Here is a 15,185-nt window from a genome sequence, read left to right as displayed (position 1 = left end):
ACCCTGAGGGGCCTCGCCCACCAAATCGGACCCTGAGGGGCCCCGCTCACCATATCGGACCCTGAGGGGCCCGACCACCAAATCGGACGCTGAGGGGCCCCGCTCACCATATCGGACCCTGAGGGGCCCCGCTCACCATATCAGACCCTGAGGGTCCCCGCCCACCAAATCGGACCCTGAGGGGCTCCGCACACCAAATCGGACCCTGAGGGGCCACTCCCACCAAATCGGACCCTGAGGGGCCCCGCCCACCAAATCGGACCCTGAGGGGCCTCGCCCACCAAATCGGACCCTGAGGGGCCCCGCTCACCAATTCGGACCCTGAGGGGCCCCAACCACCAAATCGGACCCTGAAGGGCCCCGCTCACCATATCGGACCCTGAGGGGCCCCGCCCACCAAATCGGACCCTGAGGGGCCCCACTCACCATATCGGACCCTGAGGGTCCCCGCCCACCAAATCAGACCCTGAGGGGCCTCGCCCACCAAATCGGACCCTGAGGGGCCCCGCTCACCAATTCGGACCCTGAGGGTCCCCGACCACCAAATCGGACCCAGAGCGGCCCCGCTCACCATATTAGACCCTGAGGGGCCCCGCTCACCATATCGGACCCTGAGGGGCCCCGCCCACCAAATCGGACCCTGAGGGGCCCCACTCACCAAATCAGACCCTGAGGAGCCCCGCCCACCAAATCGAACCCTGAGGGGCCCCGGCCACTAAATCGGACCCTAGGGGCCCCACCCACAAAATCGGACCCTGAGGAGCCCACCCACAAAATCAGACCCTGAGGGGCCCACCCACAAAATCGGACCCTGAGGGGCCCCAGCCACAAAATTGGACCCTGAGGGGCCCACCCACAAAATCGGACCCTGAGGGGCCCCGGCCACAAAATCGGACCCTGAGGGGCCCCAGCCACAAAATCGGATCCTGAGGGGCCTCACCAACAAAATCGGACCCTGAGGGGCCCCAGCCACAAAATCGGACCCTGAGGGACCCCGGCCACAAATTCGGACCCTGAGGGGCCCCACCCACAAAATCGGACCCTGAGGGGACCCACCCACAAAATCGGACCCTGAGGGATCCCGGCCAGCAATTTAAGCCCTGAGGAGCCCAGGCCAATGAATCGGATCCTGAGGGGCCCCACCCTCCAAATCAGACCCTGAGGCCAAAGTGGCACCTGAGAGGCACCCACAGTTAAAGCGAATCCTGAGTTGAAAGTCTTGCAGGGGCAGCAGGCAAGTCTATCTTAAAGGGGCAGCCCGGGCATCATTTCAAACCACTATCTGTACTTCCTTCAGGAAATACACATCTAGTTATTATTATTCAGTTGATTTCCGCAATTAATGCGGCCCGAACCGCTACACACACAGACTCCGTTGAGGTGTCGTTTCGAAGCCAGCGTCCATGAGAGGTGTGCTAAGTATTTTTCGTGTCGATCGGATTTGTAGTTTTTGTGCAATTTGCATTAGAAATTTTTTTTTCCCGTCATTGGAATGAATTGTCTCAATGCATTTGAATGGGGAAATTTTGCCATAGACAAAACATGCCCTGAGGCTATTGAAATGGCAGTTGAGCTCATTGATATGCACAGGCAGACCCAGTTACTATGCCAACGCCTACGAGCGTCACATGATGCCCCAAGGACAGAGCTTCTGCCACATAATATCAGCTCTTAAAGCGAAACCCACAGCACAAATGCAAATCTAGCTTCATCACATGACGCATGCCCCTGAAAGAGAATGTGCGCCAAAGTGTATTTAGAAGCCCAGTGAGCCAAACTGGCTCTTAAAGGGCCGAAGCGCCAAAGTGATTCTTAAAGGGCCGGCGCACCGAAATGAGTCTTAAAGGGCCGACGCGCCAAATCGAAAGCTGAGTGACCCCAGGCTCCAAATCGGAGGCTGAGCCACCCCGGCCTCCAAATCGGCGGCTGAGCCACCCTGGCCTCCAAATCGGACCCAGAGTGGCCCCGCCCACCAAAAACGGACCCAGAGTGGCCCAGCCCACCAAATCAGACTCATAGTGGCCCCACCCACCAAATCGGACCCAGAGGGGCCCTGCCCACCAAATCGGACCCTGAGGGGCACCGCCCACCAAATAGGACCATGAAAGGGCCCCGCCCACCAAATCAGACCCAGAGGGGCCCCGCCCACCAAATCGGACCCTGAGGGGCACCGCCCACCAAATCGGACCCTGAGGGGCCCCGCCCACTAAATCGGACCGAGAGGCCACGCCCACCAAATCGGCCCTGAGGACCCCCGCCCACCAAATCAGACCCTGAGGGGCCCCGCCCACCAAATTGGACCCAGAGTGGCCCCGCCCACCAAAATGGACCCTAAGAGGCCCCACCCACAAAATCGGACCCTGAGTGGACCCGGCCACAAAATCAGACCCTGAGGGGCCCCAACCACAAAATCGGACCCTGAGGGGCCCCACCCACAAGATCGAACCCTGAGGGGCCCCGGCCACAAAATCGGAACCTGAGGGGCCCCTGCCACAAAATCGGACCCTGAGCGGCCCAACTACAAAATCAGACCCTGAGGGGCCCCGGCCACAAAATCGGACCCTGAGGGGCCCCAGCCACAAGATCGGACCCTGAGGTGCCCCGGCCACAAGATCGGAGCCTGAGGGGCGCCGGCCACAAAATTGGACCCTGAGGGGCACCAGCCACAAAATCGGACCCTGAGGGGCCCCAACCACAAAATCGGACCCTGAGGGGCCCCGACCACAAAATTGGACCCTGAGGGGCCCCGCCCACCAAATCGGACCCTGAGGGGCCCCGCCCACCAAATCGGACCCTGAGGGGCCCCGCCCACCAAATCGGACCCTGTGGGGCCCCGCCCACCAAATTGGACTCTGAGGGGACCCACCCACAAAATCGGACCCTGAGGGGCCCCACCCTCAAAATCGGACACTGTGGGGCCTCGCCCACCAAATTAGTCTCTGAGGGGCCCCACCCACAAAATCGGACCCTGAGGGGCCCAATCAACAAAATCGGACCCTGAGGGGCCCCAGCCACAAAATCGGACGCTGAGTGGCCCCAGCCACAAAATCGGACCCTGAGGGGCCCCGGCCACAAAATCGGACCCTGAGGGGCCCCGGCCACAAAATCGGACCCTGAGGGGCCCCGGCCACAAAATCGGACCCTGAGGGGCCTCGGCCACAAAATCGGACCCTGAGGGGCCCCGGCCACCAAATCAGATTCTGAAAGGCCCCAACCACCAAATCCGACTCTGAGAGATCCCGCCCACCAAATCGGACCCTGAGGGGCCCGGCTCACCAAATTGAACTCTGAGGGGCCCCACCCACAAAATCGGACCCTGAGGCCAAAGTGGACCCTGAGAGGCACCCACAGTTAAAACGAATCCTGAGTTGAAAGTCTTGCAGGGGCAGCAGGCAAGTCTCTCTTAAAGGGGCAGCACGGGCAGCATTTCAAACCACTATCTGTACTTCCTTCAGGAAATACACATCTAGTTATAGTGGTTTGAAAAAACCACTATATTGTAATCCGAACGCTGCTAACTTATTCTTCTTATTATTATTCAGTTGATTTCCGCAATTAATGCGGCCCGAACCGCTACATGCACAGACTCCGTTGAGGTGTCGTTTCGAAGCCAGCGTCCACGAGCAGTGTGCTAAGTATTTTTCGTGTTGATCGGATTTGTAGTTTTTTCGCAATTTGCGTTATAAAAATTTTTTTCCCGTCATTGGAATGCACTTTCTCAATGCATTTGAATGGGGAAATTTTGCTATAGACAAAACATGCCCTGAGGCGATTGAAATGGCAGTTAAGCTCATTGATATGCGCAGGCAGACCCAGTTACTATGCCAATGCCTACGAACGTCACATGACGCCCCCAGGACAGAGTTTCTGGCAGTTAATTTCAGCTCTTAAAGCGAAACCCACAGCACAAATGCAAATCTAGCTTCATCACATGACGCATGCCCCTGAGAGAGAATGTGCGCCAAAATTGGATTTAGAAGCCCAGTGAGCCAAACTGGCTCTTAAAGTGCCAATGCGCAAAAGTAATTCTTAAAGGGCCGGCGTGCCAAATTGAAAGCTGAGTGACCCAGACTCCAAATCAGAGGCTAAGCAACCCCGGCCTCCAAATCGGAGGCTGAGCCACCATGGCCTCCAAATCGGACCCAGCGTGGCACCGCTCAAAAAATTGGACCCAGTGTGGCCCCGCCCATCAAATCGGACCCAGAGTGGCACAGCCCACCAAATCGAACCCTGAGGGGCCCCGCCCACCAAATCAGACTCAGGGTGGCCCCGCCCACCAAATCGAACTCAGAGTGGCCCCGCCCACCAAATCGGACTCAGAGTGGCCCCGCCAACCAAATCGGACCCTGAGGAGCACGGCTTACCAAATCGGACCCAGAGTAGCCCCGCCCACCAAATCAGACCCTGAGGGGCCCCGCCCACCAAATTGGACCCTGAGGGGCCCCGCCCACCAAATTGGACCCTGAGGGGGCCCGCCCACCAAATTGGACCCTGAGGGGCCCTGCCCACCAAATCGGACCCAGAGGGGCCCCGCCCACCAAATTGTAACCTTAGGGGCCCCACCCACAAAATCGGACCCTGAGGGGCCCCACCCACAAAATCAGACCCTGAGGCCAAAGTGGCCCCTGAGAGGCACCCACAGTTAAAACGGATCCTAAGTTGAAATTCTTGCATGGGCAGCAGGCAAGTCTCTCTTAGGCCGGAGTCACACTGGCGAGGAATACGGGTGCGTGAGAGGCGCAAAAAGCACGCATTAGACACGGACCAATGATTCTCTCTGGGGTCCCTTGCACCAGCCGTATATTTCTCCTCAGTATCCTACGCTCCGTGCCACTCGCAGCATGCTGCGATTGTCAGCGTACTACGCCCGTAGTACGCCAATGCAAGTCTATGGGTGCGCAAAAAATACGGATTACACACGGAGCACACATGTGACCTGCGAGAAATACGCACCCGATGTCTTTTAGCAAAGCCGGCAATTCAGTGCGCTATACAGTAAACTCACACTGACAGGTTTAATAAAGAAATGAAAGAATAGATATAGACACATAGAATACATATATATATATATATATATATATATATGCATTCTATGTGTCTATATCTATTCTTTCATTTCTTTATTAAAACTGTCATAGGGCTCCATTATATGTCCATTTTGCAAGCCTGCAAGAAAATCTCACCATACGGATGCCATACGGATTACATATGGATGCTGACATGCGCAAAATACGCGACCACACCTTGATTACGGATGACATACGGAGCACTGTTTAGGGGTCTGTCATCCGTATTACGAATGTAAAATACTGACCGCATTTTACGCAGGTTAGTGTGACTCCAGCCTTAAAGGGGCAGCCCGGGCACCATTTCAAACCACTATCTGTACTTCCTTCAGGAAATACACATCTAGTATTATTCAGTTGATTTCCGCAATTAATGCGGCACGAACCGCTACACGCACAGACTCCGTTGAGGTGTCGTTTTGAAGCCAGCGTCCACGAGAGGTGTGCTAAGTATTTTTCGTGTCGATCGGATTTGTAATTTTTGCGCAATTTGCGTTTGAAAATTTTTTTTCCCGTCATTGAAATGCACTGTCTCCAATGCTTTTCAATGCTGGGAAATGGCAAAACGTGCCCTGAGGCGATTGAAATGGCAGTTAAGCTCATTGATATGCGCAGGCACACCCAGTTACTATGCCAACACCTGCGAACGTCACATGACGCCCCCAGGACAGAGCTTCTGCCACAAAATATCACATCAGAGAAATGGTACTATATGAGTAGCGTTCAGCTGTGTAAGGTGTATGTAAAAAGTGTAATCTCTGTATATATTTTGTGAGTCACAGACGCTCACCCAGTATGTATTTCACCGTAATCCAACAAGCAGATATACGGTACTGTATCAGAAATGTACAGCTGTATACGTTGTTGGTGAAACTGTCAATCTCTGTATATGTATTTACAGAGTTCACACACACACACGCTGACTCTGTATAGATGTGAACGTAATAAGACCAGCAGATATACAATACTGTTTGAGAATCGGACAGCTCAATGCGGTCTATGGAGAAATGGAAATGTCCGTATATGCATTTACGGAATGTCACACACATGAGGTGTGGCCCCTCAGGGTCCGATTTGGTGGTTGGGGCCCCTTAGGGTCCGATTTTGTGGCCGGACCCCTCAGGGTCCGATTTTGTGGGTGGGGCCCCTCAGGGTCCGATTTGGTGGGCGGGGCCCCTCAGGGTCCGATTTGGTGGGCGGGGCCCCCCAGGGTCTGATTTGCTGGGTGGGGCCCCTCAGGGTCCTATTTGGTGGGCGGGGCCCCTCAGGGTCCTATTTGGTGGGCAAGGCCCGTTAGGGTCCGATTTGGTGGGCGGGACCCCTCAGGGTCCAATTTGGTGGTTGAGGCCTTTCAGAATCCGATTTGGTGGGCTGGGACCCTCAGGGTCCGATTTGGTGAGCGGGGCCCCTCAGAGTTGAATTTGGTCAGCGGGGCCCCTCAGGGTCTGATTTTGTGGGTGGGGCCCCTCAAGGTCCGATTTTGTGGTTGGGGCCACTCTGGATCTGATCTGGTGGGCGGGGCCACTCTGGGTCCGATTTGGTGGGTGGGGCACTTCAGGGTCCAATTTGGTGGGTGGGGACACTGAATCTGATTTTGTGGCCGGGGCCCCTCAGGGTCCGATTTTGTGTCCGGGGCCCCTCAGGGTCCGATTTTGTGGCCGTTGCCTCTCAGGGTCCAATTTTGTGGTTGGGGCCCCTCAGGGTCCGATTTTGTGTCCGGAGCCTCTCAGGGTCCGATTTTGTGGTTGGGGCCCCTCAGGGTCCGATTTTGTGGCCGGGGCCCCTCAGGGTCCGATTTTGTGGGTGGGGCCCCTCAGGGTCCAATTTTGTGGGTGGGGCCCCACAGGGTCCAGTTTTTTGGCCGGGGCCCCTCAAGGTCCAATTTTGTGGGTGGGGCCCCTCAGGGTCCAATTTTGTGGGTGGGGCCCCTCAGGGTCCGATTTTGTGGTTGGGGCCCCTCAGGGTTCGATTTTGTGGTTGGGGCCCCTCAGGATCCAATCTTGTGACAGGGGCCCTCAGGGTCTGATTTTGTGGTTGGGGCCCCTCAGGGTCTGATATTGTGGATGGGGCCCCTCAGGATCCGATTTTGTGGTCGGGGCCCCTCAGGGTTCAATTTTGTAGGCGGGGCCCCTCAGTGTCCGATTTTGTGGCCGGGGCCCGTGAGGGTCCGATTTCGTTGCCGGGGCCCGTGAGGGTCCGATTTTTTGGCCGGGGCCCCTCAGGGTCCGATTGTGTGGTTGGGGCCCCTCAGGGTCCGATTTTGTAGGTGGGGCCCCTCAGGGTCCGATTTTGTGGGTGGGGCCCCTCAGGGTCTGATTTGGTGGGCGGGGGCCACTCTGGGTCTGATTTGTTGGGCGGGGCCCTTCAGGGTCCGATTTTGTGGGTGGGGCCCCTTAGGGTCCGATTTTGTGGCCGGGGCCCCTCAGGGTCGGATTTTGTGGTTGGGGCCCCTCAGGGTCTGATTTTGTGGCCGGGTCCACTCAGGGTCCGATTTTGTGGGTGGGGCCCCTTAGGGTCTGATTTTGTGGGTGGAGCCCCCGGGTCCATTTTGGTGGGCGGGGACACTCTGCGTCCGATTTGTTGGGCGGGACCCCTCAGGGTCTGATTTGGTGGGCGGGGCTCCTCAGGGTCCGATTTGGTGGGCGGTGCCCCTCAGGGTCCAATTTGGTGGGCGGGGGCCACTCTGGGTCTGATTTTTTGAGCGGGGCCACACTGGGTCTGATTTGGAGGCCAGGGTGGCTCAGCCTCCGATTTCGAGGCCGGGGTGGCTCAGCCTCCGATTTGGAGCCAGGGGTCACTCAGCTTTCGATTTGGCGCGCCGGCCCTTTAAGACTCATTTCGGTGCGCCGGCCCTTTAAAAATCACTTTGGCGCATCGGTCCTTTAACAGCCAGTTTGGCTCACTGAGCTTCTAAATCCACTTTGGCACACAATCTCTTTCAGTGGCATGCGTCATGTGATGAAGATAGATTTGCATTTGTGCTGTGGGTTTGGCTTTAAGAGCTGATATTATGTGGCAGAAGCTCTGTCCTTGGGGCATCATGTGACGTTCGTAGGCGTTGGCATAGTAACCTGGTGTGCCTGCGCATATCAATGAGCTTAACTGCCATTTCAATCGCCTCAGGGCACGTTTTGTCTATGGCAACATTTCCCCATTCAAATGCATTGAGACAATTCATTCCAATGACGGGAAAAAAAAATTTCTAACGCAAATTGCGCAAAAACTACAAATCCGATCGACACGAAAAATACTTAGCACACCTCTCGTGGATGGTGGCTTCGAAACGACACCTCAACGGAGTCTGTGCATGTAGCGATTCGGGCCGCATTAATTGGGGAAATCAACTGAATAATAATAATAATAAGAAGAATAAGTTAGCAGCGTTCGGATTACAATATAGTGGTTTTTTCAAACCACTATAACTAGATGTGTATTTCCTGAAGGAAGTAAAGATAGTGATTTGAAATGGTGCCCGGGCTGCCCCTTTAAGAGAGACTTGCCTGCTGCCCCTGCAAGACTTTCAACTCAGGATCCGTTTTAACTGTGGGTGCCTCTCAGGGGCCACTTTGGCCTCAGGGTCTGATTTGGTGGGTGGGGCCTCTCAGGATTTGATTCGGTGGCCTGGGCTCCTCAGGGCTTGAATTGCTGGCCGGGATCCCTCAGGCTCCGATTTTGTGGGTGGGGCCCCTCAGGGTCCGATTTTGTGGGTGGGACCCTTCAGGGTCCGATTTTGTGGGTGGGGCCCCTTAAGGTCCGATTTTGTGGGCAAAGCCCCTCTGGGTCCAATTTGGTGGGTGGGGCCACTCTGAGTTCCATTTTGGTGGGTGGGGCCCCTCAGGGTTCAATTTGGTGGGCGGGGCCCCTCACGGTCCGATTTTGTGGGCAGGGCCACTCTTTGTCCGATTTTGGGGTGGGGCACCTTAGGGTTCGATTTGGTGGCCGGGGCCCCTCAAGGTCCGATTTCGTGGGCGGGGCCATTCTGGGTCTGATTTGGTGGGCGGGGCCACTCTGGGTCCGATTTGGAGGCTCAGGTGGCTCAGCCTCCGATTTGGTGCCTGGGGTCACTCAGCTTTCGATTTGGCGCGCCGGCCCTTTAAGACTCATTTTGTTGTGCCAGCCCTTTAAGAATCACTTAGGCGTGTCAGCCTTTTAAGAACCAGTTTGGCGCACTGGGCTTCTAAATGCACTTTGGCGCACATTTTCTCTCAGGGGCATGCGTCATGTGATGAAGCTAGATTTGCATTTGTGCTTTGGGTTTCGCTTTAAGAGCTGATATTATCTGGTAGAAACTCTGTCCTGGTGGGGTCATGTAAAGTTCGTAGGCGAGGCATAGTAACTGGGTGTGAATGTCATATCAATGAGCTTAACTACCACCTCACGACTGCCCCATGTTTTCCCTATGGCAACATTTTCCCATTAAAATGCATTGAGACAATGCATTGCAATGACAGGAAAATGTTTTTTTTCAAACGCAAATTGCGCAAAAACTACAAATCCGATCGACACGAAAAATACTTAGCACACCACTCATGGACACTGGCTTTGAAACGACGCCTCAACGGAGTCTGTGCGTGTAGCGGTTCGGGTCGCATTAATTGCGGAATTCAACTGAATAGTAATAATAATACTAGATGTGTATTTCCTGAAGGAAGTACAGATAGTGGTTTGAAATGGTGCCCAGGCTGCCCCTTTAAGAGAGACTTGCCTGCTGCTCCTGCAAGACTTTCAACTCAGGATCCTTTTTAACTGTGGGTGCCTCTCAGGGGCCACTTTGACCTCAGGGTCTGATTTTCTGGGTGGGGCCCCTTAGGGCCCGATTTTGTGGGTGGGGCCCCTCAGGGTCTGATTTGGTGGGTGGGGCCACTTGGGGCCGATTTGGTGGGCGGGGCCACTCGGGGGCCGATTTGGTGGGCGGGGCCCCTCAGGGGCCAATTTGGTCGGCGGGGCTACTCTGGGTCCGATTTGCTGGGCGGGGCCACTCTGGGTCTGATTTAGTGAGCGGAGACCCTCTGGGTCCGATTTCTTGAGCGGGGCCACGCTGGGTCCGATTTGCAGGCCAGGGTCGATCAGCCTCCAATTTGGAGGCCGGGGTGGCTAAGCCTCCGATTTGGAGCCTGGGGTCACTCAGTTTTCGATTTGGCACGCTGGCCCTTTAAGAATCACTTTAGCGCGTCGGCCGTTTTAGAGACAGGGTGGCTCACTGGGCTTCTAAATCCACTTTGGCACACATTCTCTCTCAGGGGCATGCTTCATGTGATGAGGCTAGATTTGCTTTTGTGCTGTGGGTTTCGATTTAAGAGCTGATATGTGGCAGAAGCTCTGTCCTGGGGGCGTCATGTGATGTTCGTTGGCGTTGGCATAGTAAATGGGTGTGCCTGCGCATATCAATGAGCTTTACTGTCATTTGAATTGCCTCAGGGCACGTTTTAAGTTGCCCATTGAGACATGCATTCCAATCACGGGAAAAAAAAATTTCAAACGCAAATTGCGCAAAAACTACAAATCCGATCGACATGAAAAATACTTAGCACACCTCTCGTGGAAGCTGGCTTCGAAACAACACCTCAACGGAGTCTGTGCGTGTAGCGGTTCGGGCCGCATTAATTGCAGAAATCAACTGAATAAAAAGAAAAAGTTAGCAGCGTTCGGATTACAACATTAATACTAGATGTGTATTTCCTGAAGGAAGTACAGATAGTGGTTTGAAATGGAGCCCGGGCTGCCCCTTTAAGAGAGACTTGCCTGCTGCTCCTGCAACTCAGGATCCGTTTTAACTGTGGGTGCATCTCAGGGGCCACTTTGGCCTCAGGTTCTGATTTGTGGGTGGGGCCCCTCAGGGCCTGATTTTGTGGGTGGGGCCCCTCAGGGTCCGATTTTGTGGCCGGGGCCCCTCAGGGTCGGATTTGGTGGCCGGGGCCCCTCAGGGTCCGATTTGGTGGCCGGGGCCCCTCAGGGTGTGATTTGGTGGGTGGGGACCCTCAGGGTCCGATTTTGTGGCTGGCGCCCCTCAGGGTCCGATTTGGTGGTTGGGGCCCCTCAGGGTCCGATTTTGTGGCCGGGGCCCCTCACGGTCCGATTTTTGTGGCCGGAACCCCTCAGGGTCCAATTTTGTGGGTGGGGCCCCTCAGGGTCCGATTTTGTGGCCGGGGCCCCTCAGGGTCCGATTTTGTGGGTGGGGCCCCTCAGGGTCCGATTTTGTGGGTGGGGCCCCTCAGGGTCCGATTTGGTGGGTGGGGCCTCTCAGGGTCCGATGTGGTGAGTGGGGACCCTCAGGGTCCGATTTGGTGGCCGTGGCCCCTCAGGGTCCGATTTTGTGGTCGGGGCGCCTCAGGGTCTGATTTGGTGGCCTGGGCCCCTCAGGGTCCGATTTTGTGGATTGGGCCCCTCAGGGTCTAATTTGGTGGCAGGGGCCCCTCAGGGTCCAATTTGGTGGGTGGGCCCCTCAGGGTCCAATTTGGTGGGTGGGGCCACCTGGGTCTGATTTGGTGGGCGGGGCCACTCTGGGTCCGATTTGGTGGGCGGGGACACTCTTGATCCGATTTAGTGGGCGTTGCCCCTCAGGGTCTGATTTGGTGGGCGGGGTCCCTCAGGCTCTGATATGGTGGGTGGGGCCCCTCAGGGTCTGATTTGGTGGGCGGGATTCCTCAGGGTCCGATTTGGTGGGCGGGGCCCCTCAGGGGTCGATTTGGTGGGCGGGGCCCCTCAGGGTCTGATTTAGTGGGCGAGGCCCCTCAGGGTCTGATTTGGTGGAACGGGGCCCCTCAGGGTCTGATATAGTGGGCGGGGCCCCTCAGGGTCCGATTTGGTGGGCGGGGCCCCTCAGGGTCCGATTTGGTGGGCGGGGCCCCTCAGGGTCCGATTTGGTGAGCGGGGCCCCTCAGAGTTCAATTTGGTGAGCCGGGCCCCTCAGAGTCTGTTTTGGTGAGCGGGGCCCCTCAGAGTTCAATTTGGTGAGCCGGGCCCCTCAGAGTCTGTTTTGCTGGGCGGGGCCCCCCAGGGTCCGATTTGGTGGGCGGGGGCGCACTTTGGCGCACATTCTCTCTCAGGGGCATGCGTCATGTGATGAAGGTAGATTTGCATTTGTGCTGTGGGTTTCGCTTTAAGAGCTGATATTATGTGGCAGAAGCTCTGTCCTGGGGGCGTCATGTGACGTTCGTAGGCGTTGGCATAGTAACTGGGTGTGCCTGCGCATATCAATGAGCTTTACTGCCATTTCAATCGCCTCAGGGCACGTTTTAAGTTTCCCATTGAAAAGCATTGAGACAGTGCATTCCAATGACGGGAAAAAAAAATTTCAAACGCAAATTGCACAGAAACTACAAATCCGATCGACACGAAAAATACTTAGCACACCTCTCGTGGATGCTGGCTTCGAAACGACACCTCAACGGAGTCTGTGCGTGTAGTGGTTCGGGCTGCATTAATTGCGGAAATCAACTGAATAACTTGTGATTGGCGCATTATAATTGTAATACTAGATGTGTATTTCCTGAAGGAAGTACAGATAGTGGTTTGAAATGGTGTCCGGTCTGCACCTTTAAGAGAGACTTGCCTGCTGCCCCTGCAAGACTCTCAACTCAGGATCCGTTTTACCTGTGGGTGACTCTCAGGGGCAACTTTGGCCTTTGGGGCCCCTCAGGGTCCGATTTGGTGGGCGGGGCCCCTCAGGGTCCGATTTTGTGGTTGGGTCCCCTCAGGGTCCGATTTTGTGGTTGGGGCCCCTCAGGGTCTGATTTTGTGGCCGCGGCCCCTCAGGGTCTGATTTTGTGGCCGCGACCCCTCAGGGTCTGATTTTGTGGCCGCGGCCCCTCTGGGTCCGATTTTGTGGCAGGGGCCCCTCTGGGTCCGATTTTGTGGGTGGGGCCCCTCTGGGTCCAATATGGTGGGCGGGACCACTCTGGGTCCAATTTGGTGTGCGGGGACTCTCAGGGTCCGATTTGGTGGGCGGGGCCCCACAGGGTCCGATTTGGTGGGCGGGGCCCCTCAGGGTCCGATTTGGTGGGCAGGGCCTCTCTGGGTCTGATTTGGTGGGTGGGGCCACTCTGGGTAAGATTTGGAGGCTGGGGTCGCTCAGCCTCCAATTTGGAGGCCGGGGTCGTTGAGCTTCCGATTTGGAGGCCGAGGTCAAAGAGCCTCCGATTTGGAGGCCGGGGTCGATGAGCTTCCGATTTGGAGGCCGGGGTCGATGAGCCTCCGATTTGGAGGCCGGGGTGGCTCAGCCTCCGATTTGGAGGCTGGGTTGGCTCAGCCTCCGATTTGTAGGCCGGGGTGGCTCAGCCTCCGATTTGGAGGCCGGGGTGGCTCAGCCTCCGATTTGGAGGCCGGGGTGGCTCAGCCTCCGATTTGGAGGCCGGGGTGGCTCAGCCTCCGATTTGGAGGCCGGGGTGTCTCAGCCTCCGATTTGGAGGCCGGGGTCGATCAGCCTCCGATTTGGAGGCCGGGGTGGCTCAGCCTCCGATTTGGAGGCCGGGGTGGCTCAGCCTCCGATATGGAGGCCGGGGACGCTCAGCCTCTGATTTGGAGGCCGGGGACGCTCAGCCTCTGATTTGGAGGCCTGGGTCGATCAGCCTCCGATTTGGAGGCCGGGGTGGCTCAGCCTCCGATTTGGAGGCCGGGGTGGCTCAGCCTCCGATTTGGAGGCCGGGGTGGATCAGCCTCCTATTTGGAGGCCGGGGTGGCTCAGCCTCTGATTTGGAGGCCTGGGTCGATCAGCCTCCGATTTGGAGGCCGGGGTGGATCAGCCTCCGATTTGGAGGCCGGGGTGGATCAGCCTCCGATTTGGAGGCCGGGGTGGCTCAGCCTCCGATTTGGAGGCCGGGGTGGCTCAGCCTCCGATTTGGAGGCCGGGGTCGATCAGCCTCCGATTTGGAGGCCGGGGTGGCTCAGCCTCCGATTTGGAGGCCGGGGTGGCTCAGCCTCCGATTTGGAGGCCGGGGTGGCTCAGCCTCCGATTTGGAGGCCGGGGTGGCTCAGCCTCCGATTTGGAGGCCGGGGTGGCTCAGCCTCCGATTTGGAGGCCGGGGTCGATCAGCCTCCGATTTGGAGGCCGGGGTGGCTCAGCCTCCGATTTGGAGGCCGGGGTGGCTCAGCCTCCGATTTGGAGGCCGGGGACGCTCAGCCTCCGATTTGGAGGCCGGGGACGCTCAGCCTCTGATTTGGAGGCCTGGGTCGATCAGCCTCCGATTTGGAGGCCGGGGTGGCTCAGCCTCCGATTTGGAGGCTGGGGTGGCTCAGCCTCCGATTTGGAGGCCGGGGTGGATCAGCCTCCTATTTGGAGGCCGGGGTGGCTCAGCCTCTGATTTGGAGGCCGGGGTGGATCAGCCTCCGATTTGGAGGCCGGGGTGGCTCAGCCTCCGATTTGGAGGCCGGGGTGGCTCAGCCTCCGATTTGGAGGCCGGGGTGGCTCAGCCTCCGATTTGGAGGCCGGGGTGGCTCAGCCTCCGATTTGGAGGCCGGGGTGGCTCAGCCTCTGATTTGGAGGCCTGGGTCGATCAGCCTCCGATTTGGAGGCCGGGGTGGATCAGCCTCCGATTTGGAGGCCGGGGTGGATCAGCCTCCGATTTGGAGGCCGGGGTGGCTCAGCGTCCGATTTGGAGGCCGGGGTGGCTCAGCCTCCGATTTGGAGGCCGGGGTGGCTCAGCCTCCGATTTGGAGGCCGGGGTGGCTCAGCCTCCGATTTGGTGTGTCGGCCCTTTAAGACTCATTTGAGTGCGCTGGCACTTTAACAATCACATTGGCGCGTTGGCCCTTTAAGAGCTAGTTTGGCTCACTGGGCTTCTTTTAAATCCACTTTGGCGCACACATTCTCTCTCAGGGGCATGTGTCATGTGATGAAGCTAGATTTGCATTTGTGCTGTGGGTTTCGCTTTAAGAGCTGATATTATGTGGCAGAGGCTCTGTGCCGGGGTTCAAGTGAAGTTCGTAGGCGTTGGCATAGTAACTGGGTCTGCCTGCGCATATCAATGAGCTCAACTGTCATTTCAATCGCCTCAGGGCACGTTTTGCCATTTCCCATTGAAAAGCATTGGAGACAGTGCATTCCAATGACGGGAAAAAAAATTTTCAAACGCAAATTGCGCAAAAACTACAAATCCGATCGACACGAAAAATACTTAGCAC

This window comes from Dendrobates tinctorius, unplaced genomic scaffold, assembly GCF_039654945.1.
Source record: "Dendrobates tinctorius isolate UK_male_01 unplaced genomic scaffold, ASM3965494v1 ptg000045l, whole genome shotgun sequence".
Lineage (NCBI taxonomy): Eukaryota > Metazoa > Chordata > Amphibia > Anura > Dendrobatidae > Dendrobates > Dendrobates tinctorius.
The sequence above is the reverse complement of the archived record's forward strand: the minus strand, read 5'-3'. Positions refer to the sequence as shown.